This window comes from Humulus lupulus, chromosome 3 (genome assembly GCF_963169125.1).
Source record: "Humulus lupulus chromosome 3, drHumLupu1.1, whole genome shotgun sequence".
Classification (NCBI taxonomy): Eukaryota; Viridiplantae; Streptophyta; class Magnoliopsida; order Rosales; family Cannabaceae; genus Humulus; species Humulus lupulus.
This window is the reverse complement of record NC_084795.1, coordinates 121,570,532-121,584,134: the sequence shown is the minus strand read 5'-3', so window position 1 is coordinate 121,584,134 and position 13,603 is coordinate 121,570,532.

Sequence of the window (13,603 nt, the reverse complement as noted above, 5' to 3'; positions counted from 1 at the left end):
AAACACATAGCGGCCATGCTGTCCCAGACACTTTAGCAGGCCCTAGGTTCGCGATCTTCACCAAGAGGATGATTCCAGCATCCTAGGAGGGTGTCGCCCTAACGGCTCGCACTCCGCGTGCTCAACGCCGTCCTAGCCCTTTGTCGTGCTTGGATTTGCACTCCGCGTGCTAGCGCCGCTCTCGGATCTTACCGGCTTTTCACTCCACGTGCTCGATGTCGTTCCCGGCCCCTTTCCGTACTCGGCTTCCCGGTTTCTTGCCGTTCTCGGCCTTCGCCGTTCCCAGCCTTCGCTGTTCATTCACAAATATGCAATACATAGCATAATATGAACAAACATTTAAACATATAGTAAACATAGCAATAGGGCTACGCCCTGCAATTCAATCATATAAGGCCATGCCCTGCAACACAAACAATAGGACCACGCCCTGCTCTACGTGTACAATAGTTTTTTTACCTATGTCCTAAGCTTCTTGAGCACCGCAATCTTGAGCACAATCCTCTAAATCGAGCCTTGCTGAAAACCTAGTCACAACACATTAACAATAGCCATCCATCAAGCTCTAATCCAATAAATAACTTGGGGACATAATTCTAGCCTCCGGGACCTTGGATTCTACCAATCCAATCGTTCCCGAACCTTAACATTTGGGTTCTCGAGCTAAAAATCTTCAAACTGTCAATACTTCAAAATTGAGTCACGGCCCAGCCCCCTAAGGGTCGCAGTGTGTCCAAGTCAGAGGAAAAATGCCTCACATTTGAGGGACACGGGCCGCGGCGCTCCAATCCTTGGGCCACGGCGCACCTGGCAGACAGAGGCTTCCAGCCTCTTCGACACACACAAGCCGCGGCGCCTGAAGAACAGGGTCGCGGCTCGAGCATCCAAACCCAAAAATTCACCATTTCTTCCTGCATTTTCCTCGAGCCAATTCCTCTAAAATCAACCAACTCAATATCTAAACCCAAAATTAGGCCTGGACTTTCCTTCCACACAATCTAGGCTCCATAACAAGTCCATAGATAACCTCATAAACTCAGCCAATATCCAAAATTAAACTTAAAAATCCAATTCACATGCAAACCTATAATTCTAAAAAAACTCAGCAGAAACTCAAATAATTCAGTGCTAGGTTCCTTACCTCAAGGATGATTTCGAGCTTAGACTAGTACTCCAGCACCCTAGGCTTATCCTTCCCAAGTTCCAAGCTTTAGTTTCTGAGTTTCTCCTCCAAAATTCTAAAAACCAACTGAGTCTTCTAGAGGATGAGAGAGAACTAAGAGAGGGGAGAAGCTGAGAGTGTTGATGTTATCCTTCACTTAAGTCTAGTGTTTTCTCAAATCATCTAAATGCATATTTAATCTCAGCAAAAGTCTAGAATGCCCCTTAAGTTATCTAAGTCCTCAAATATCATCAAGGGCAATTTCATCAATTGCCAAATCCCGTTAATTCCTCAAATGTTCCTATAAATCGCGTTTGATCCCGACATATCCAAATAATTACCAAACTATTATCTGTTACTCAATAAATCCTAAACACATATTATATCCCCCAAAATACCCCTAGGCTCCTCCCGAGCTGAGTATTCGACCCCGCTGTGAATTTCTAACTAAACTACTCCCTAGGACTGTCTCAGATCGTGCATCAAAAATATATCACCACTCACACGTGGTATCAATCACAATATACACAAATATAGCATTTATGCCCTGAACGAGCTAAAATGACAAATATGCCCCTAACAACCAAATGGGACCCACATGCATATTTAATCCACCTAAACATACATATCTAATCACATAATCATCAAATTCATTTATTAGCATAATTAAATCAATTATTGCCCTCTAGGCATGCTAGTCAAGGCCCTAAGCCTTATTAGCAAATTTGGGACACTACAACTATCCCCTCCTTACAGAAATTTCAAAATTACCTGAATAACTTGGGATACCGGTCTCGCATAACTGTCTCAAGTTCCCAAGTTGCCTCTTCCACTTTGTTGTTCCTCCACAACACTTTCACTAAGGTGATGGTCTTGCTCCGCAAGACTTTATCCTTTCAGTCAAGAATCTGAATCGGCTTCTCCTCATATGATAAATCCTGGTCAAGCTCCAAGATTTCATAACTCAGTACATGCGTAGAATCTGATACATACTTCTGGAGCATGGATACATGAAACACATTGTGAACCCCTGATAGAGCTGGAGGCATCGCCAATCTGTAAGCTACCTCTCCAACCTGTTTCAGAATCTGAAAGGGGCCAAAAAATCTAGGGCTCAGCTTGCCCAGTACACCAAATCGTTTCACTCCTCTCAAGGGAGAAACTCTGAGAAATACCTGGTCACCGACTTGAAACTCTATGCTCTTGCGTCTCAAGTCTGAGTAACTCTTCTGGCGACTTTGGGAGGCGAGCATTCAAGATCTAATCTTTTCAATCGCCTCATTGGTCCTCTGAACAATCTCAGGACCCAGGTATCTCTTCTCACCCATCTCATCCCAATGGATAGGTGATCTGTACTTCCTCCCATATAACATCTCATACGGAGCCACTCCGATAGTCGCCTGATAACTGTTATTGTACGAAAACTCAATCAAAGGGAGATACTTACTGCAAGATCCCCCAAAATCTAGCACACAGGCTCGTAGCATATCCTCCAGATTTGAATCGTCCTCTCAGACTGCCCATCTGTCTGAGAATGATAAGCGATACTAAATCGTAACTGGGTGCCCATAGCCTTCTGTAGGCTCTCCCAAAAATTGGAGGTGAAGGTGGGGTCTCTGTCAGAAACTATTGACCTCAGAGCCCCATGAAGTCGTACAATTTCCTTCACATACAATTCAGCATACTGCTCCACAGTATAAGTCGTCCTCACAGGAAAAAAGTGGGCGAATTTGGTATACCTATCCACAATTACCCACAAAGAATCATGTTGTCCCACGTTCTTCGGCAATCCAACCACGAAGTCCATGGTGATATCCTCCCACTTCCACTCTGGAATCCCTAGAGGCTGCAACAACCTTGCTGGCCTCTGATGTTCAGCCTTTACCTGCTAACAAGTTAAACACTTGGCCACATAATCTACCACATCCCTCTTCATCCCTGGCCACCAATATAGAGTTCTCAAATCTTGGTACATCTTCATCGTACATGGATGTAAAGAATAGGGAGTGGTATGAGACTCATCTAAGATCTCCCTTCGAATACCAGAATCCATCAGAATGCAAATCCGACCGTTGTACTTCAATAATCCCATCTCTGAAATAGAGAAGTCTTTAGCCATTCCGGCTAAGACGTTCTCTTTGTACTCTCTTGACTGAGGATCCTCCCGTTGTGCTTCCTTGATCCTCTCAAGGAGCGTAGATTGAAGAGTGATGTTGTCTAACTAACCAACCACCAACTCTATACCTGCTCTAGTCATCTCTTCAGCTAACTTATCTAATATATGTCTCAAACTGAACAATTGTCCTGGGCCCTTCTGACTCTGTACATTAGCCACTACATTGGCCTTCCCAGGATGGTATAGAATATCACAATCGTAATCGTTTACCAATTCCAGCCAACATCTCTGGCGCATATTCAGATCCTTCTTAGTAAAGAAGTACTTCAAACTCTTATGGTCGGTGTATATTTCGCACTTCTCACCATACAAATAATGTCTCCAAACCTTAAGTACAAATACCACCGCTGCCAATTCTAGATCATGGGTGGGATATCTTTGTTGATACTCCTTTAGTTATCTCGATGCGTAGGCTATTACCTTTCTAGCTTGCATCTATACACAGCCCAAACCCTATCTAGAAGCATCACAATAGACTACAAACTTCTCATTGTCTGATGGCAGACTCAATACTGGAGCGGTGATCAGTCACCACTTCAATTCCTTGAAACTGTTCTCATACCTGTCTATCCAAACAAACTTAGTCTTCTTTCGCGTCAATTCGGTCAATGGTGTGGCTATCCTGGAGAATCCCTCGACAAACCGCCGGTAGTACCCTGCCAATCCTAAGAAGCTCCTAACTTTTAGTACACTGCTCGGCCTAGGCCAATCTCTCACTGCCTCAATCTTGCTTGGGTCAACCATAATCGCCTCCTTACTGACAATATGATCCAGAAATGTTACTTGCGATAGCCAAAACTCACACTTGTTGAACTTAGCATACAACTTATGCTCCCTCAACCACTGTAATACCAGACGTAAATGCTGCTCGTGCTCTGTCTCTGACTAGGAGTACACCAGTATGTCATCAATAAACACAATCACAAACCTGTACAAATAGTCCTTGAAGACCTTATTCATCAAATCCAGAAAAGATGTTGGGGTGTTGGTCAATCCAAAGGACATAACCAGGAATTCATAGTGTCCATATCTCGTGCAAAAAGTGGTCTTTGGTATGTCCTCCTCTTTAATCCTTAATTGGTGGCAGCCTGACCGAAGGTCAATCTTAGAGAACACTGTCTTCCCCTGTAGTTGGTCAAACAAGTCATCGATCCTAGCAGTGGGTACTTGTTCTTAATGGTCAACTTGTTCAGCTCCCTGTAATCAATACACATTCTTAAGGATCCATCCTTCTTCTTGACGAACAACATTGGAGCACCCCATGGCGACTCCTAGATACTGGCTCCGCCCCTGGCGCCAACTCTATAACAAACTCGATCTCCCGCTGTGGCGGCAACCCTGACAAGTCTACGGGTAACAAATCTATAAATTCACATACTAGTCTGGTCTTATTTGGTCCAACTGACACAACTCTAGAGGTATCCACAATGTTTGCTAGGAATCCTATGCAACCCTCCTGTAGTAGGTCTCTAGCCTTCAGTACTGAGATCATAGGCACTCGCGGTCCACTCACTGTCCCCACGAATACAAGTGGTACCTCCCCTTCCGGTTCAAAAGACACCATTCTGCGCTTGCAATCAATCGTCGCCCCGTACTTTAATAACCAATCCATCCCCAGTATCATATCGAAGTCATCCATCGCTAACTCAATCAGATCAATAGACAACTCTCTACTGTATATCTCTACTGGTAATGCTTTAAACCATCTCCTGGAGACTACCAGTTCCCCAGTCGGCAACAAAGTCTGAAATCCTCTAGCATACAAATCACTAGGTCTACACAACTGATCTATCACTCTAGCAGAAACAAATGAATGAGTAGCCCCTGAATCAATCAATGCAGTAAAAGAAGAACTAGCACTAGAAAGATGACCTGTCACGACCGAGGGGCTAGCCTCAGCCTTAGTCTGGGTGAAGGTGAATACTCTGGAAGGAGCGAGACTGTCGCTCTGCTTTGGCTCCTCTTTCCTGGCTTGTGGGCAGTTCTTCTTTAGATGACTAATACTCCCACAAGTATAGCAGGCCCTGATCCTGCACTCTCCCTGATCTTGTCGTCTGCACCGAGGACACACTGGGAAACTCCTCTAGTTGTCTCCCCCGCCCTGACAACCACTGAAAGCACCTCGTGCCCTCCTATCCGAGCTAGGAGGAACGAAAGAGTCAGGGCCTTTCTCTTCTACTCACTGGGGCCACTACCCTGACTAAATCTGGTGAAAGGAGGCACCGTCCTCCGAGCATTGCGCCTAGCAGTGCCCTCTCTCCATATCTGATCCTCGGCCCCCTCAACTGTAAGGACCTTGTCCACTGCCTGTGCATACGTGGTAGTCCCCGGATCCAAAGTTATCCTAATGTCACGGGTGATCATTACATTCAATCCTCGCACAAACTGATCCCTTTGTGCCAAATCAGTCGGCACCAAATCTGGCGCGAACTTCACCAACTGGTCAAACCTCAAGGCATACTCACTAACTATCATCTGGTTCTGAGTCAGGTTGGTAAACTCATCAACATTCGCAGCTCGGACTACAACACTGTAATACTTCTCGTTCAAAATGTTCCTGAACTCTTCCCAAGTCATAACTGCAACATTCCTTCTCTGCGACTCTACATCCCACCAGATACGGGCATCCTCTCTTAACATATAGCTGGCGCAGGTTACTCTCTCATTCCCTTCCACCCTCATGAAATCCATAATGGAAGAAATCATGTTCATCCACTTCTCTACCCGCAGTGGGTTTGGTCCACCCTCGAAGGTGGGAAGATGCTGATACAAAGGTTCCCATCTATTTTCCACAACAGGCTGGGCTGGCACTGGTGCCACAGTTTATGGAACCTGCAACCCAATGCCCTGAGGAGGGGCCTGTTGCCTCAACTGTCAAAGCTCTTCTTCTATTTGGTGAAGTCTAGCTTCCATCTCAGCAAATAACTGTTGCCAATTCGGTGGGGCAGGTGGAGGGTCCTGACCCTGGTTGTCATCCTCGGCCCTATTGTCACGGTGTCTGATTGATCGCTAAGGCATTATCATAATATGCCTGCAATCAATGACACCGCTTATCAGGCATGATAACAACATCCAAAACCACCTCCCAATTCACATCAACCAACCACAATAAACAATTCCACACAACACAGATAACATACAACAATCAAGGGGGGCCATGCCCTAGCATCATAAATATATATCAACTCATTCATCATGCTCTATTAAAATACTTAGGCAAATAGGGCATTTAACAAGCAATCATGCATATAATTCATTGAATACCTAACCAACCTTGAGTCAAGTTTGTCACTGGCAGCGAGCGTACATGGTAGGTCGATCTCCAGGAACCATAAACCTTGGCTCGCTCTGATACCAAGTTGTAACGCCCTACTTCCATAGAGTCATTACTAAGTGAGTTTATGATGTACTAATCACTCGCTAATCGAGGTTTTAGGTTAAAAGCGCATCTAAACTATGTTGAAGGTCGTTTAAAGGCATTAAATATAAAAATGTCATCATTCATTGAAAATACTAAAAATTAAACATTTGGGATCCTAAATTATTGTTTAGAAAATATTTACAACTCAAAATACATTTAGGGTCGACTAGGCGACAAAAGTCAAGTCTATACATTGCATTTCCCAAAAATACCCCTAGCCGTGGCAGCCAGGTAGGCCGAACATGTACCCATCGCTCCACGCTCTCCATACTCATGGTTGGTCGACCTTTTCCCTTGCCCTTACCTGCACCATAGAGCACCCGTGAGCTGAAGCCCATCAAGAAAACTCAACACAAAACAATTAACATATGCATATCTATCAATCAACATATAACAAAACAGCCAACAGGCTAAACACATAGCGGCCATGCCGTCCCAGGTGCTTTACTAGGCCCTGGGTTTGCGGTCTTCACCGAGAGGATGACTCTAGCATCCTAGGAGGGACTCTCCCTAATGGCTCGCACTCCGCGAGCTCAATGCCATCCCAGCCCTTCGTCGTGCTCGGCTTTGCACTCCGTATGCTAGTGCCACTCCCGGCCCTTGCCGTACTCGGCTTCCTACCGTTCTCGGCCTTCGCCGTTCATTCACAAATATGCAATACATAGCATAATATCAAAAGAAATTTAAACATATACTAAACATAACGATAGGGCAGCGCCCTACAATTCAATCACATAAGGCCATGCCCTGCAACACAAACAATAGGGCCACGCCCTGCTCTATGGGTTCAACAGTTTTCTTACCTATGTCCCAAGCTTCTTGAGCACCGCAATCCCGAGAACAATCCTCTAACCCGAGCCTCGTTGAAAACCTAGTCAAAATACATTAACAATAGCCATCCATCAAGCTCTAATCCAATAAATAACTTCGGGATATAATTCTAGCCTCCGGTACCTTGGATTCTACCAATCCAGGTGGTAAAATCCTTCTCGGAACATAACATTTGGGTTCTCGAGCTAAAAATCTTCAAACTATCAATACTTCGAAATTGAGCTGCGACCCAGCCCCTTAAGGGTCGCGGCGCTCCCAAGTCAGAGGAAAAATGCCTCACAGTTGAGGGACATGGACTGCGGCGCGCCTGGCAGATAGAGGCTTTCAGCTTTTGTGACATACACCGGTCGCGGGGCCTGAAGGACAGGGTCGCAGATCGAGCCTCCAAACCCAAAAAATCACCATTTCTTCTTGCATTTTCCTTAAGCCAATTCTCTAAAATCAACCCAACTCAATATCTAAACCCAAAATTAAGCCTAGACTTTGCTTCCACACAATCTAGGCTCCATTACAAGTCCATAGATAACCTCATAAACTCAGCCAATATCCAAAATTAAACTTAAAAATCCAATTCACATGCAAACCTATAATTCTAAAAAAACTCAGCAGAAACTCAAATAATTCAGTGCTAGGTTCCTTACCTCAAGGATGATTTCGAGCTTAGACTAGTACTCCAGCACCCTAGGCTTATCCTTCCCAAGTTTCAAGCTTTAGTTTCTGAGTTTCTCCTCCAAAATTCTAAAAACCAACTGAGTCTTCTAGAGGATGAGAGAGAACTAAGAGAGGGGAGAAGCTGAGAGTGTTGATGTTATCCTTCACTTAAGTCTAGTGTCTTCTCAAATCATCTAAATGCATATTCAATCTCAGCAAAAGTCTAAAATGCCCCTTAAGTTATCTAAGTCCTCAAATATCATCAAGGGAAATTTCGTCAATTTCCAAATCCTGTTAATTCCTCAAATGTTCCTATAAATCCCGACATATTCAAATAATTATTAAACTATTACCTGTTACTCAATAAATTCCAACACACATATTATATCCCCCAAAATACCCCTAGGCTCCTCCCGAGCCGGGTATTCGACCCCGTTGTGACTTTCCAGCTAAACTGCTCCCTAGGACTGTCTCAGATCGTGCATGTGGTATCAATCACAATATATACAAATATAGCATTTATGCTCTCAACGGGCTAAAATTACAAATATGCCCCTAACAACCAAATGGGGCCCAGATGCATATTTAATCCACCTAAACATGCATTTCTAATCACATAATCATCAAATTTATTTATTAACATAATTAAATCAATTATTTCCCCCCAGGCATGCTAATCAAGGCCATAAGCCTTATTAGCAAATTTGGGACGCTACAGATAAATTCCATACTGTTATGAGTTTTCAGCTCCTGTATATACCTCTTTTGGGGTTCATTGCTCGTGCCTGCCAAATGAGGTCCTCCGGCAATAGTAGTTATATCTCCTCCTACTATTGGAGGAGGGTCAACTTGGTTCTGATTCATCTGATCCATCTGAGTCCTTGGCTTACATGTCGGAGTTTCTGGAGCTGGACGAGAATTCTGCCTGGTAGATTGATTGGGAGCAACTCGGTTTCGGGCGTACTGGACTAAAGGTCCAGCCCGGATGAGAGTTTCAATCTCATCCTTCAGTTGTCGGCAATCATCAGTATTATGACCGATGTCATTGTGGTATCGGCAAAACTTTGAGGGAGCACTATTCGCCCTCTAATGCCTTAATGGCTCTAGTTTCTTCCATGGAAGGCGATTAGAGTTTGCTAGGAAAATATGTTCCCACGTATCCATTAGGCCAGTGTAGGTGGCATAAATGGGCTTGAATTTTTCCCCAGGCTTGTTCTTCTTTGTGTCTTTCTGGTCTTCTTCACCATTTCTCTTTCTCTTATTGTTTCCCGCTTGGTTATTCTGGGTAACAGGTTGAGCCATAGCTACACCACCTATCACCTCTCCAACGGGCTTGATAGGGGCTTGGCTAGTTCCTACAACAAGGAGATCGTGCCTCTTCCAAGTTCATCCACTACTGAGCTCAGGCCAAGAACTCATCTACACTTTTAACCCCTTTTCGCTGGAGCTCCTACCATAGATCGCCTCCCACCAAGATTCTTGTTCTCATTTCCATGAGCTTAGGGCTATCATCAACGTCTCTTGCTCGTGCAGCGACGTTGGCGAATCGGCACAATTATGCTTTCAAGGACTCACCAAGTTGTTGTTTTACGTTGGCCAATGAGTCGGCCTCTACGCGAGTTTCCTTTGAAGCTCAGAACGCTCTCTTGAACTCGGAAGACAACTTTTTCCAAGAGCTTATCGAATGTTTTTTGTACTTCTTGAACCACTGTCTGGCAGATCCAATCAAAGTCGTGGGGAACATAATACATCTTAGGTCGAACCCTGACATTATGGGCCATCATCAACGTGTTGAACATGTGGTCGGATGGATCTGCGTTTCCATCAAATGTTGGCATGTTCGGCATCCTAAAACCAATAGGATACACAGCTACTACAATGTTCAGGGAGAAAGGTTTGAGCTCCTCATCAGAGTCACAATCATCAATCCCTTTTCCAGATAATAGCTTCTTCATTTGATCCTCCATCAAAGCTAATTGGTCAAGGTGGTATTTGGTCTCTAGGTTACCTAGGAGCTATTCACCAACTCCCATCCTATTGTACGCGTTTGATGGATTATTATCCCTCCAAGTTTGAGCTTGGTTAGGTGGGACATTCACATTGTCGCGTACGATAGACGGACCTCCCTCATGTCGAGTATAACTCATATCATCATTGCCAACTGGATACCTTATTTGTGAATTCAAATGATCACACAGATCAAGATGTGGATCGAAACGAGGACTTTGTGCCAAGCTAAGATGATTCCTCAGATCGCTCTCAGACCTGCCTCCACGTTGGCTCCCCATCCAGTAACTTCCATTTGTGAAACTTACAGCCCGTGGTGGAGATTGAGGACCTGGATTATCAGCACGTGCCCGTGGGACGTAAGTGTCTACTGATGGGGGAGGATTTCTCCTACTATTTCCATGAGCTGGAGCGTCTCTTTATGGGCACGAAGGTGTAGGATGTCTAACCAGTGATGGCGAATGTCTTATCAGTGAGGCTATCCTCGTTCCATCAGGATGAACTAAATTAACCCGTCTTAATTCTACATCGATGTCCCAAGTTCTCTAGGGTGCAGGAGGATTCGCTGGAGTGTTTTGTCTCTGTGAATTTATCCCAACTCGCCTTAGTGGGTTGTTATGGGCATTCCTGGGAATCTATGAAGAAAGCACGGAGCTAGGGCTCACAATTCTGACCGAGTGACTGACATGCAGATGATGGCTCCTGTGATGATTAGTGGGCTGAGCAGTTAGGTGATTTTGCTCTGAAGGTATAGAGCTCGGAGTGGCGATCCTTACAGAATGACTGGGTTTGGATCGGTTATTCTTGTGGGACTTGTGGGACCCACTTTGCCTATTTCCGACATTAGCATCGATTGCAAAAGGGGGTAACTGAGCTAGGACCTCCTCGATCTGTATGTTTGCCCTAGTGATATGGCTCCTTAACTGGGCATTCTCCATCTCAACAGTTGTTAGATATCCTGGATTAGAATTTGGTGGGTGTAACGCTGAACTCTCAGTGTCGTCTTGGCCCACCGGTTACTTCCCAGAACGTTGCTAAACATCTGGGGCCTTTTCAGTGGGAACGGTTGTATGATGAGCCTCTTGCCCACCAGGCTGTTCCATTTCATTGTCATGCATCAATCGAGTAACCACCATGATAAATGTTGAATGAAACTTATAAAGGATTAAGCACTAATTTTCTCTCAACGAAAGCACCAAACTATTGATGTGGTTTTTCGCCAACAGTAGATTTAGAAATCTAATAAGAATATTAGTGCTTATTTGCAAACCATAATGAACTTATATGAACACACACAATTTTACGTGGTTCAGTGGTTAAACTCCACCTAGTCCACGAGACAATATTATTGCTCTTCTCTCATAATTTCTGCAGAGTTTCAGTATTACAAAAAAGGTTGTCCCCTTTCCTGTCCATTATCCCTGATATTTATAGTGGAATTTCCTTGAAAAGTTTGGGTAACCGTGTGCATAAATATGGTAAACTAGGGCTGCACATCGGGCGGGTTTTCGAGTTTTCAGGTTGTCGGGTTTGGGTTTGGTTGGGCTCAGGTGCACGAAAATGGTACCGAACCCGTTTGATACATTTTTTGGATTTCAGGTATTTTTGAATTTCGGGTATTTTTCGGATTTTGGATTTTCGGGTGGGGTCAGGTCGGGTTTGGTCGGGTTCGAGTTTGGGCCTTGAATGTGCTTTGACAGCATCTTTTACAAAAATGCCATTTTTTGAGTTTTTTTTAACTTTTGTCATGTATTTTTACCAAAATAAAATTATTTATAGCAACATGTCAATATTCAAAAGCATAATTTTTTTAATTGTTTTTGGTTTGAAAAGTGCTTTATTTCACACAAAAATTATAAAACAAAAATCTATCAAAACATAATTTCGGGTTCCCTTTCGGGTTTCGGGTTTAACCCGAACGCGCACACCATAAGAAGTTTAAACCCGAACCCAAATGTGTTCGGATTGGTTCGGGTGCACCCGAAATTTTCGGATTTTGGTTAAAACTGAGTTTTGCGGGCTCGGGTCGGTCGGGTTAGTCTGGTTTTCGGGTTTTGCAGGTTAAATGTTCAGCCCTATGGTAAACATTTAATACAGATAATTCACATTTACATATGTATACGATTGCTTAAGAAATTATATTCATGTTATTTCGGACAATAAATGTGCAATACAGTATGGGCATTAATGAGCGTATAGAGTGCCTCCGAGTCTCTCAGAATCCTTCAGTATGCATCATGACCAGGTTTCCACGAGCTGAACATATTCAGAGTACCCTAAAGGGGATCCGGCTGCTACATGTCTCGAACTGAACCGTCATCCTAAGAGGTGATCTACCAATTACCTGAATACCGTGTTGTCAAGTCCTAACTCGAGCTGCTCACATCATCATTAACTAGATGTTCTACTCGTCTATTTTTTCCATATATTCATCTGCCAACCATACCCCTAGTTGAGTGATTAAACCTGTGTTAATTCTTAGGGTACAACAAATTTATTTAGCACTTATATTATAATTAATGTCTAAAATATTTATGTGATCATTATTGTCATAATATATAATTTTATTTAACTAAAGATGATGTGACTACTCTTTAATTAAATAAAATTATATGAATCACTTAGACACAATTTATTTATGCTTAAAAATTTCTGAAATTTTATGAGTATATTTTATATAGCAAAAATTAATTATAATTAAATGTATATTATATTAATTTTTTATGCACTTAATTATACTCATAAAATGTAATAAATTACATGACATGAATAACATTATGGCAATACTATTTAAGCATAAAAGTATAAATATGGAATATATATCATGCATTAAACCATAAAATCATACATATAATATCTCAAAATTAATTGTACTAATAATAAATATTGCATGAATTAAAATACAAATAAACATGGAAATTAGCACAATTCATTACATTTATATGTATGATCAAAAAATAAATGCAATAATTCCATAAATCATTAAATGACAGAATTAATTTAAAATACTCATACTTAATAAGACAATAAATCAATTTGGTAAATTAATAAATAATTATACTAAAGCTTAATTATAAAACATTAGATGTATTTACATACCCAAATCAGTACAATTATCATTATTGCATGATCAATAAATAAAAATAAATCATACAATAAATATACCAAATAAAAAATTTGCACATTTAATTAATTTCTAAATAACATATAAATTACCAAAATTATATGCATAATTAAAATGAGAAATTTTTTAAAAATTAAATTTATTGCCTAAATTAGTGTAGAAATCAAGAAAAAATATAAATTCCAAAAAATATTTTAAAAACTTAAATTTTCTATTTTTTTTTTTAAAAAT